This window comes from Mesoplodon densirostris, chromosome 3 (assembly GCF_025265405.1).
Source record: "Mesoplodon densirostris isolate mMesDen1 chromosome 3, mMesDen1 primary haplotype, whole genome shotgun sequence".
In the NCBI taxonomy this organism is placed as follows: Eukaryota; Metazoa; Chordata; class Mammalia; order Artiodactyla; family Ziphiidae; genus Mesoplodon; species Mesoplodon densirostris.
Genome location: NC_082663.1, coordinates 45,424,184 through 45,436,908, shown reverse-complemented (window position 1 = coordinate 45,436,908; position 12,725 = coordinate 45,424,184). Strand labels below are relative to the sequence as shown.

The window sequence follows — 12,725 nt, the reverse complement described above, 5'->3', positions numbered from 1 at the left end:
CTCAGTTTTAACAATCTTTTTTCAACTAGCACTTTATTTTCGGCTAGAATATTTTAAAGCAAAACTCAGGCATGATATCACCTCACCCCTAAATAATCCAATATCCACCTTAAAAATAATGATTTTTCTTAAATAACTAACAAAAAATAATTCCTTAATGTAATCTAATACTCATTTCTTATTTAAATTTCTCTGATTGTCTACAAAATATCGTTTTTACAGTTAGTTTGTACACAAGCAATGGCCACGTATTGCATTTGGGTGTTGTGTCTCTCAAGTATTTTTAATCCAGAATAGTGTCCCTCCCCTCTCTCCCCCACTCATTTATGCCACTGATTGGTTGAAGAAACTGGTGAGTTGTGCTGTGGGATGTTCAACAGAAGGTTTTGGATAGATGCTTCTTCATGGTGTGGTTTAACTTGTTTCTTTAGCTTCTAAATGTCTGTATGTTGGAAGTTAGATCTGACCCCTTGATAAGGTCTGTTTGGCAAGAATACTTCATAGGTGGTACTATGTACTTCAGAATCCATCATATCAGGATGTGCATAATGTTCAATGATCCCATTTTGATGGACAACATTGATAAGTGGGTTCCAACACTGAAAGATTGATCTCTTCATTATAAAGCTTCCTATCCAACATTTACCCTTTTTTTTGTAACATCCACTGATTTTCACCTTAATTATTTTATGAGAGATTGAAAAATAATGACTTTTTAAAAAAACGTTTATGTGCTGTAGAGTTTCAGGAGAAATGTGTACTTTGATAAACATCTGAAGGGCAGGCTCTGAGTTGACTATTTATTTATTTATTTATTTATTTTTGGCTGCACTGGGTCTTCATTGCTGCACGTGGGTTTTTCTTTAGTTGCAGTGAGCAGAGGCTACTCTTTTTTTTTTTGCAGTACGCGGGCCTCTCACTGTTGTGGCCTCTCCCGTCGCAGAGCACAAGCTGCGGACGCGCAGGCTCAGCGGCCATGGCTCACGGGCCCAGCTGCTCCGCGGCATGTGGGATTTTCCCAGACCGGGGCACAAACCCACGTCCCCTGCATCAGCAGGCAGACTCTCAACCACTGCGCCACCAGGGAAGCCCCAGAGGCTACTCTTCATTGCAGTTTGCGGGCCTCTCATTATGGTGGCTTATCTTGTTGCGGAGCACGGGCTCTAGGCATGCGGGTTTCAGTAGTTGTGGCACATGGGCTCAGTAGTTGTGGCTCATGGCCTCTAGAGTGCAGGCTCAGTAGTTGTGGCGCCCGGGCTTAGTTGCTCCACGGCATGTGGGATCTTCCCCGACCAGGGCTTGAACCTGTGTCCCCTGCATTGGCAGGTGGATTCTTAATCACTGCACCACCAGGGAAGTACAGAGTTGACTATTTAAATAGAGCAGAGAGATCAATAACAATTAAACACAATCTGATTTGAAGCAATTTATTTTAAATATTTCACGTGTCTTAGAAAATAAAGCTTTTACAAAGAAAAAAATTTTATGTGGAAAATTTCAAGTATTTACAAAATTAGAGAAAATAATATAATGAATTTCCACATACTTATCACCTAGCTTCAATATTTATCAACACAAGGCTAATATCTATAGCTCCCACTTCCACCATCCTACATTATTTTATTATTTTAAAGCAAATCCCAGATGTTATAGAATTTTATCTGTAAATATTTGAATATGTATCACCAAGGGTGTAGGACTCTTTTTTTTTTTACATCTTTATTGGAGTATAATTGCTTTACAATGGTGTGTTAGTTTCTGCTTTATAACAAAGTGAATAAGTTATACATATACATATGTGCTCATATCTCTTCCCTCTTCCGTCTCCCTCCCTCCCAGCCGCCCTATCCCACCCCTCCAGGTGGTCAAAAAGCACCGAGCTGATCTCCCTGTGCTATGCGGTTGCTTCCCATTGGCTATCTACCTTACATTTGGTAGTGTATATATGTCCATGCCTCTCTCTCGCTTTGTCACAGCTTACCCTTACCCCTCCCCATATCCTCAAGTCCATTCTCCAGTAGGTCTCTGTCTTTATTCCTGTCTTACCCCTAGGTTCTTCATGACAATTTTTTCCCTTAAATTCCATATATATGTGTTAGCATACGGTATTTGTTTTTCTCTTTCTGACTTACTTCACTCTGTATGACAGACTCTAGGTCTATCCACCTCATTACAAATAGCTCAATTTCGTTTCTTTTTATGGCTGAGTAATATTCCATTGTATATATGTGCCACATCTTCTTTATCCATTCATCCGATGACGGACACTTAGGTTGTTTCCATCTCCGGGCTATTGTAAATAGAGCTGCAATGAACATTTTGGTACATGACTCTTTTTGAATTATGGTTTTCTTAGGGTATATGCCCAGTAGTGGGATTGCTGGGTCATATGGTAGTTCTATTTTTAGTTTTTAAAGAAAGCTCCATACTGTTCTCCATAGTGGCTGTACCAATTCACATTCCCACCAGCAGTGCAAGAGGGTTCCCTTTTCTCCACACCCTCTCCAGCATTTATTGTTTGTAGATTTTTTGATGATGGCCATTCTGACTGGTGTGAGATGATATCTCATTGTTGTTTTGACTTGCATTTCTCTAATGATTAATGATGTTGAGCATTCTTTCATGTGTTTGTTGGCTTTCATGTGTTTGTTGGCAGTCTGTATATCTTCTTTGGAGAAATGTCTATTTAGGTCTTCTGCCCATTTTTGGATTGGGTTGTTTGTTTTTTTGTTATTGAGCTGCATGAGCTGCTTATAAATTTTGGAGATTAATCCTTTGTCAGTTGCTTCATTTGCAAATATTTTCTCCCATTCTGAGGGCTGTCTTTTGGACTTGTTTATGGTTTCCTTTGCTGTGCAAAAGCTTTGAAATTTCATTAGGTCCCATTTGTTTATTTTTGTTTTTATTTCCGTTTCTCTAGGAGGCGGGTCAAAAAGGATCTTGCTGTGATTTATGTCATAGAGTGTTCTGCCTATGTTTTCCTCTAAGAGTTTGATAGTGTCTGGCTTTACATTTAGGTCTTTAATCCATTTTGAGCTTATTTTTGTGTATGGTGTTAGGGAGTGATCTAATTGCATACTTTTACATGTACCTGTCCAGTTTGCCCAGCACCACTTATTGAAGAGGCTGTCTTTTCTCCACTGTACATTCCTGCCTCCTTTATCAAAGATAAGGTGACCATATGTGCGTGGGTTTATCTCTGGGCTTTCTATCCTGTTCCATTGATCTATCTTTCTGTTTTTGTGCCAGTACCATACTGTCTTGATTACTGTAGCTTTGTAGTATAGTCTGAAGTCAGGGAGCCTGATTCCTCCAGCTCCATTTTTCGTTCTCAAGATTGCTTTGGCTATTCGGGGTCTTTTGTGTTTCCATACAAATTGTGAAATTTTTTGTTCTAGTTCTGTGAAAAATGCCAGTGGTAGTTTGATAGAGATTGCATTGAATATGTAGATTGCTTTGGGTAGTAGAGTCATTTTCACAATATTGATTCGTCCAATCCAAGAACATGGTATATCTCTCCATCTATTTGTATCATCTTTAATTTATTTCATCAGTGTCTTATAATTTTCTGCATACAGATCTTTTGTCTCCTTAGGTAGGTTTATTCCTAGATATTTTATTCTTTTTGTTGCAATGGTAAATGGGAGTGTTTTCTTGATTTCACTTTCAGATTTTTCTTCATTAGTGTATAGGAATGCCAGAGATTTCTGTGCATTAATTTTGTATCCTGCAACTTTACCAAATTAATTGATTATCTCTAGTAGTTTTCTGGTAGCATCTTTAGAATTCTCTATGTATAGTATCATGTCATCTGCAAACAGTGACAGCTTTACTACTTCTTTTCCAATTTGGATTCCTTTTATTTCCTTTTCTTCTCTGATTGCTGTGGCTAAAACTTCCAAAACTATGTTGAATAAGAGTGGTGAGAGTGGGTAACCTTGTCTTGTTCCTGATCTTAGTGGAAATGGTTTCAGTTTTTCACCATTGAGGACAATGTTGGCTGTGAGTTTGTCGTATATGGCCTTTATTATGTTGAGGAAAGTTCCCTCTATGCCTACTTTCTGCAGGGTTTTTCTAATAAATGGGTGTTGAATTTTGTCGAAAGCTTTCTCTGCATCTTTTGAGATGATCATATGGTTTTTCTCCTTCAATTTGTTAATATGGTGTATCACGTTGATTGATTTGCATATATTGAAGAATCCTTGAATTCCTGGAATAAACCCCACTTGATCATGGTGTATGATCCTTTTAATGTGCTGTTGGATTCTGTTTGCTAGTATTTTGCTGGGGAGTTTTGCATCTATGTTAATCAATGATATTGGCCTGTAGTTTTCTTTCTTTGTGACATCCTTGTCTGGTTTTGGTATCAAGGTGATGGTAGCCTCGTAGAATGAGTTTGGGAGTGTTCCTCCCTCTGCTATATTTTGGAAGAGTTTGAGAAGGATAGGTGTTAGCTCTTCTCTAAGTGTTTGATAGAATTCGCCTGTGAAGCCATCTGGTCCTGAGCTTTTGTTTGTTGGAAGATTTTTAATCACAGTTTCAATTTCATTATTTGTGATTGGTCTGTTCATATTTTCTATTTCTTCCTGATTCAGTCTTGGCAGGTTGTGCATTTCTAAGAATTTGTCCATTTCTTCCAGGTTGTCCATTTTATTGGCATAGAGTTGCTTGTAGTAAACTCTCATGATCTCTTGTATTTCTGCAGTGTCACTTGTTACTTCTCCTTTTTCATTTCTAATTCTATTGATCTGAGTCTTCTCCCTTTTCTTCTTGATGAGTCTGGCTAATGGTTTATCAATTTTGTTTATCTTCTCAAAGAACCAGCTTTTAGTTTTATTGATCTTTGCTATCGTTTCCTTCATTTCTTTTTCATTTATTTCTGATCTGATCTTTATGATTTCTTTCCTTCTGCTAACTTTGGGGTTTTTTTTTTCTTCTTTCTCTAATTCCTTTAGGTGCAAGGTTAGGTTGTTTATTCAAGATGTTTCCTGTTTCTTAAGGTAGGATCGTATTGCTGTAAACTCCCCTCTTAGAACTGTTTTTGCTGCATCCCATAGGTTTTGGGTCGTCGTGTCTCCATTGTCATTTGTTTCTAAGTATTTTTTGATTTCCTCTTTGATTTCTTCAGTGATCACTTCGTTATTAAGTAATGTATTGTTTAGCTTCCATGTGTTTGTATTTTTTACAGATCTTTTCCTGTAATTGATATCTTGTCTCATAGCATTGTGGTCGGAAAAGATACTTGATACAATTTCAATTTTCTTAAATTTACCAAGGCTTGCTTTGTGAACCAAGATATGATCTATCCTGGAGAACGTTCCATGAGCACTTGAGAAAAATGTGTGTTCTGTTGTTTTTGGATGGAATGTCCTATAAATATCAATTAATCCATCTTGTTTAATGTATCATTTAAAGCTTGTGTTTCCTTATTTATTTTCATTTTGGATGATCTGTCCATTGGTGAAAGTAGGGTGTTAACGTCCCCTACTATGAATGTGTTAGTGTCGATTTCCCCTTTTATGGCTTTTAGTATTTGCCTTATGTATTGAGGTGATCCTATGTTAGGTGAATAAATATTTAAAATTGTTATATCTTCTTCTCGGATTTATCCCTTGATCATTATGTAGTGTCCTTCTTTGTCTCTTCTAATAGTCTTTATTTTAAAGTCTATTTTGTCTGATATGAGAATTGCTACTCCAGCTTTCTTTTGGTTTCCATTTGCATGGAATATCTTTTTCCATCCCCTTACTTTCAGTCTGTATGTGTCCCTAGGTCTGAAGTGGGTGTCTTGTAGACAGTATATATACGGGTCTTGTTTTGGTATCCATTCAGCCAGTCTCTGTCTTTTGGTGGGAGCATTTAATCCATTTACATTTAAGGTAATTATCGATATGTATGTTCCTATTCCCATTTTCTTAATTGTTTTGGGTTCATTATTGTAGGTCTTTTCCTTCTCTTGTGTTTCTTGCCTAGAGAAGATCCTTTAGCATTTGTTGTAAAGCTGGTTTGGTGGTGCTGAACTCTCTCAGCTTTTGCTTGTCTGTAAAGATTTTAATTTCTCCATCAAATCTGAATGAGATCCTTGCTGGGTAGAGTAATCTTGGTTGCAGGTTTTTCTCCTTCACCACTTTAAATATGTCCTGCCAGTCCCTTCTGGCTTGCAGAGTTTCTGCTGAAAGATCAAATGTTAACCTTATGGGGATTCCCTTGTGTGTTATTTTTCCCTTGCTACTTGTAATATGTTTTCTTTGTATTTAATTTTTGACAGTTTGATTAATATGTGTCTTGGCATATTTCTCCTTGGATTTATCCTGTATGGGACTCTCTGTGCTTCCTGGACTTGATTAACTATTTCCTTTCCCATATTAGGGAAGTTTTCAACTATAATCTCTTCAAATATTTTCTCAGTCCCTTTCTTTTTCTCTTCTTCTTCTGGAACCCCTATAATTCGAATGTTGGTGCGTTTAATGTTGTCCCAGAGGTCTCTGAGACTGTCCTCAGCTCTTTTCATTCTTTTTTCTTTATTCTGCTCTGCAGTAGTTATTTGCACTATTTTATCTTCCACATCACTTATCCGTTCTTCTGCCTCAGTTATTCTGCTATTGATCCCATCTAGAGTATTTTTCATTTCATTTATTGTGTTGTGCATTGTTGCTTGTTTCATCTTTAGTTCTTCTAGGTCCTTGTTAAATGTTTCTTGCATTTTGTCTATTCTATTTCCAAGATTTTGGATCATCTTTACTATCATTTTTCTGAATTCTTTTTCAGGTAGACTGCCAATTTCTCTTCATTTTTTAGGTCTGGTGGGTTTTTATCTTGCTCCTTCATCTGCTGTGTGTTTTTCTGTCTTCTCATTTTGCTTATCTTACTATGTTTGGGGTCTCCTTTTTGCAGGCTGCAGGTTTGTAGTTCCCATTGTTTTGAGTGTCTGTCCCCCGTGGCTAAGGTTGGTTCAGTGGGTTGTGTAGGCTTCCTGGTGGAGGGGACTAGTGCCTGTGTTCTGGTGGATGAGGCTGGATCTTGTGTTTCTGGTGGGCAGGTCCACGTCTGGTGGTGTGTTTTGAGGTGTCTGTGGCCTTATTATGATATTAGGCAGCCTCTCTGCTAATGGGTGGGGTTGTGTTCCTGTCTTGGTAGTTGTTTGGCATAGGGTGTTCCACACTGTAGCTTGCTGGTTGTTGAGTGAAGCTGGGTGCTGGTGTTGAGGTGGAGATCTCTGCGAGATTTTTGCCGTTTGATATTATGTGAAGCTGGGAGGTCTCTTGTGGACCAGTGTCCTGAAGTTGGCTCTCCCACCTCAGAGGCACAGCATTGACTCCTGGCTGCAGCACCAAGAGCCTTTCGTCCACACGGCTCAGAATAAAAGGGAGAAAAAGTAGAAAGAAAGAATTAGTAGAAGTAGAAAGAAAGAAAGAAACAAACAAACAAACAAAGGAGAGGGAGGGAGGGAAGGAGGGAGGAAGGAAGGAAGGAGGGAAGTAAGGAAAAAAAATAAAGTAAAATAATGTAAGATAAAATATAATAAAGTTATTAAAATAAAAAATAATTATTAAGAAAAAAATGTACGGGTAGAAACCTAGGACAAATTGTGGAAGCAAAGCTATACATACAAAATCTCTCACACAGAAGCATACACATACACACTCACAAAAAGAGGAAAAGGGGAAAAAATCATAAATCTTGCTCTCAAAGTCCACCTCTTCAATTTGGGATGATTCGTTGCCTATTCAGGTATTCCACAGATGCAGGGTACATCAAGTTGATTGTGGAGCTTTAATCCGCTGCTTCTGAGGCTGCTGGGAGAGATTTCCCTTTCTGTTCTTTGTTCTCACAGCTCCCGGGGCTCAGCTTTGGATTTGCCCCCGCCTCTGTGTGTAGGTCGCCGGAGGGCATCTGTTCCCGCTCAGACAGGACGGGGTTAAAGGAGCAGCTGCTTCGGGGGCTCTGGCTCACTCAGGCCGGGGGAGGGAGGGGCAAGGAGTGCGGGGCAAGCCTGCAGCAGCAGAGGCCGGCGTGACGTTGCACCAGCCCGAGACGCGCCGTGCGTTCTCCCAGGGAAGTTGTCCGTGGATCCCGGGACTCTGGCAGTGGCGGGCTGAACAGGCTCCCGGGAGGGGAGGTGTGGAGAGTGACGTGTGCTCGCACACAGGCTTCTTGGTGGCGGCAGCAGCAGCCTTAGTGTCTTATGCCCGTCTCTGGGGTCCGCGCTTTCAGCCACGGCTCGCGCCCGTCTGTGGAGCTCCTTTAAACAGCGCTCTTAATCTCCTCTCCTCGCGCACCAGGAAACAAAGAGGGAAGAAAAAGTCTCTTGCCTCTTCGGCAGCTCCAGACTTTTACCGGACTCCCTCCCGGGTAGCCGTGGCGCACTAGCCCCTTCAGGCTGTGTTCACGCCGCCAACCTCAGTCCTCTCCCTGGGATCCGACCTCCGAAGCCCGAGCCTCAGCTCCCAGTCCCGCCCGCCCCCGCAGGTGAGCAGACAAGCCTCTCAGGCCGGTGAGTCTGGTCGGCACCGATCCTCTGTGCGGGAATCTCTCCGCTTTGCCCTCCGCACCCCTCTTGCTGTGCTCTCCTTCGTGGCTCCGAAGCTCCCCCATCTGCCACCCGCAGTCTCCACCCGCGAAGGGGCTTTCTAGTGTGTGGAAACCTTTCCTCCTTCGCGGCTCCCTCCCACTGGTGCAGGTCCCGTCCCTATTCTTCTGTTTTTTCTTTTTTCTTTTGCCCTACTCAGGTACGTAGGGAGTTTCTTGCCTTTTGGGAGGTCTGAGGTCTTCTGCCAGCGTTCAGTAGGTGTTCTGTAGGAGTTGTTCCACACGTAGATGTATTTCTGATGTATTTGTGGGGAGGAAGGTGATCTCCGCCTCTTACTCTTCTGCAATCTTCCCCTCGGCCTTGGGTGTAGGACTTTTAAAAAAAACTTAACAATATCATTCTCCCACCTAAAAAGTTTTTAAAGGAATTCATTTACATCATCAAATAACCAGTGTTCACATTTTATTTATCATATTACTTTAAAAAATCATACAGTTTTTCTTGTTCAGGATTAGAATCCAAGTATGTTCCATTCATTGCTGAATGTCTGTTTAGTTAGTGTCTTTTAATCCAAACATCCCATTGTGATAGATATTTTTACGTGTCAACTTGACTGGGCCAGATATTTGGTCAACTATTATTTCCCAGATATCTAGTCAAATGTTATTCTAGTTGTTTCTGTGACAGTGTGTTAGTTTTTGGTTTTGGTGGGGTTTTTTTTTGGGGGGGGAGGGATGAATTTAACATTTAAATAAGTAGACTGTGTAAAGCAGCTTGCTCTCCCTAATGGGGGTGGGCCTCACACAATCATTTGATGGTCTGAATAGCACAAAAGGCTGACCCTCTCCTGAATAAGGGAGAATTCCACTTACTGACTGCCTTTAAGCTGGATTATCATTTTTCCCCTTGCCTTTGGGTTCGAACTGAAGCTTCAGCTTCTCCTGGGTCTAGAAACTGCTGGCCTTTGGAACAGAAGTACACCATCAGCTCTCCTGGGTCTCCAGCTTGCTGACTGCAGATCTTAGGACTTGCCAGTCACCATAATCATGTGAGCCAATTTCTTATAATAATTCCCTCTTCTCTAGATTGATCTATCTATCTACCTATCTATCTATACTATTGGTTCTGTTTCTCTAGAGAACCTTGATTAATACGCCCATAAATCTTCTTGTTGTTGTTGAAGAAATTAGGTTGTATTTCCCATAGTTTCCATTGTCCACTGGATTTTGTATCCTGGTCTTGTCATTTAACATGTTCCTCTGTCCTTTAAGTTTCCTGTAAATTGGATCTAATGATTAACCTGATTGACATTGGATTTTTAATTTCCAACAATTTTTTTTTAGTTTTTTACAGGAGAACAGATCCACACTTTTATTTATTTACTTTCAATAAGTTTAAGTCCTTGAAGGGTACAGCATCACATGGATTCTGTGTCAAATGGCCTTAGCAGGAAGATTGCTTTGGAATTTGGCAAAAACCATGCCAGTGTTTCCATGAACATGAGTTATCTTTCCTCAGATTACTCTGGTTTTGTTAGGCTTTCCACCAGGAGTTACTGTGTTGTTCTTTGCTTTGTACACATTAGCACATCTCTTGCCTAGATAGAATTCAGTTTAATTTAGAGCATATACACCTTCAATTTTCAAGAGAGCTGTGTGTTCCCTCTGGTTCCATAGACCCCACTTATAGCCAGCAAAAATAGCCTTGGACCACAGCCTTCCAGACATATTTGTTGTTTTAGAAGTCCTGTTCCCAGCAGGCCTCCACCGGTTCCAAGATGACTGAGCTCCAGGACAATTTTGTGAGTAGTGTTGTGTGTACTTCTATCAGGTGGTACAGAAAGTCCAATTGTGTTCTTTGTGATGTTAGCAGCCACTGATGATCATTGACTAGATGAATTCATTAGAGATTGCAAGATGCTGATATTCTAATTCTATTGTTACTTCTTTCCATGTGTAATTCTATAAAGAGAAACTTTGCTTGTCAAGTATTGGTTACTCTGAAGTAGTATGTATAGGAAATACAGGAGTAATGATTACTTCTTTGCTCTAGTTACCAGTTTTCAAGTTTAATGAATCAGTTCGCTAGCACCCTCCAAAAGTGACAAATCAGTTGGAGTTTTTTTAAGTATTATTTTAAACACAAGGCTTAAATACATTTGATGTGTTTTAATCTGTTGCAGTTATTAACCTTAGCGATGTTCAAATTAACCATTCTTGGCCAGTGAGAGTTTATTCTAGAAGGCTCCTGAGGTTTTTCTTTTTAATTAATTAATAATATATTTTTGGCTGCGTTTGGTCTTCACTTCTGTGCGTGGGCTTTCTCTAGTTGCAGCAAGCAGGGGGCTACTCTTGGTTGTGGTGCACGGGCTTCTCATTGTCGTGGCTTCATTTGTTGCAGAGCATGGGCTCTAGGCATGCAGGCTTCAGTAGTTGTGGCACACGGGCTCAGTAGTTGTGGCTCGCAGGCTCTAGAGCACAGGCTCAGTAGTTGTGGCGCATGGGCTTAGTTGCTCCGCGGCATGTGGGATCTTCCCTGACCAGGGATCGAACCCGTGTCCCCTGCATTGGCAGGCAGATTCTTAACCACTGCACCACCAGGGAAGTCCCTCCTGAGTTCTTTTGATATGAACCTGGTAGTCTCTGGAATCAGCCACTTCTCCAAGGAGCTCGAGTTCCTTTTAATGAGGAATGATCTGTAGAAAACACAATCTGGCCACTAGGGTTCTCCTTGCTCCATGTGTCTAAAACAAAATGAGCTCAGAGTAGACCTCCCTTCCTGACTCTTGGACTGAAGAGTTCCTATAGAAAGTCACTTTGCCCTACAGACAAAAAGTTACCCAATTTTTAAGGGTTATGTAGGAAAGTGATAAGAAGTGGAGAGAACTGGTGTAGATTCTGGACAGACACCTACAGTTTATGATCCCTGCCAGAAAAATCAAGTCTTTCTGATCTGAAAACAGCTTGAGGCAGAAATTAACTATGGCATCCCTGGGTCGTGGAGACAATGTAAAGAGGACATTCCATAGTCTACGTAGGCCACCCTCAGGGTCTACATGGCTCCAGATTCTGCCAAGCTGATATCCAATTGGTATGAAAAAAAAGACGACAGACTCAAAATTTAAAAATAAGTCTTTGTTATTTCCAACAATTGCATGGCAATAAGGGAGGAGGGAAATGCTCACCAGCCAGTAGCCAAAGGACCATCACACCCCGGTTCCCTACCACACCAAGGTTGTATGATTCCTTTTATTCTTAAGAGGACAAGCTGAGATCCTCTAGTCAGTAGGGAAGTTGTAGCCTCAGGACTTTCAGGTAACGAGAAGAGGGTCTCCAGACACTTAGGAAGCAGAGATAAAATTTTGTGATACTTATCAGGGAAGAAGAAAGTGGGCCTTATTTATAATTGTAAGTTAAAAAAGGTAAGAAATGCGACTTTAAAAAGGGACTGAAACATGCATTTGAATGGGATCACATTGTTAGTCCTGTAAAACATTAAGGACTCCTCGTTTTGTGGAGACTTCAACTCTCCTTCTGTCACTACAACCATTTACTCTCACCTATTGTGGAGGGGCTGATTTTATCTTCCTTGATCAATAAGACCTTGCAAAGACACTGGCATTTCATTTCTTTTTCCCTTTCCTTTTTAAGGGATTTAACTTTGGAATCTTCCAAAGGAAGTTTGGCGAATGCCAAATCCCCAGAATTTTGGGGGGATTTCTTTGTTTTAAACAAAAATTGTACCTGATTCTTCTTGTTCATGTTAGTGATCATCTAATCACAGAGTCGAACACTTTCTCCCTTATACAGAAAAATAAACTAAGCATGCTTTACAATAAAATCTGTCTTTTCTGATAGAAACCTGAGCCACTGAAAATAAGAGAAACAACTAGAAGCAGAGTAGAGTCCCAGACTAAGGTCTATGTTGGAGAGGCTTTGAAAGTAATCCCTGGGGTTTGGATTATTTTCACAAGGGTTATGAAATTTTATTTAAGTTTGTTGCTCCGTTTTGCACCTCTGCAATAAAAGCAAAATGACAACCAGTACGTAAGGGGTTAGCTTGACAAAGTAGACTTCCTTGTGTTAATTTTTAAGTTTTTTTCTTACTATATCTGTCTATAGGCAGATACAGGTAGATGTATGAAAATGTTCTTGCCTGTAAAATTGGTATTCATAAATGTGTTGCCGATGGATCA

General features: G+C 40.4%; 1 pseudogene; it reads right to left on the bottom strand.

Annotated features, from left to right (window-relative positions):
- Positions 1-9,924: 9,924 nt before the first annotated feature.
- On the bottom strand, positions 9,925-10,257 carry LOC132486755 (large ribosomal subunit protein eL33-like; annotated as a pseudogene).
- Between the last annotated feature and the right edge of the window lie 2,468 nt (positions 10,258-12,725).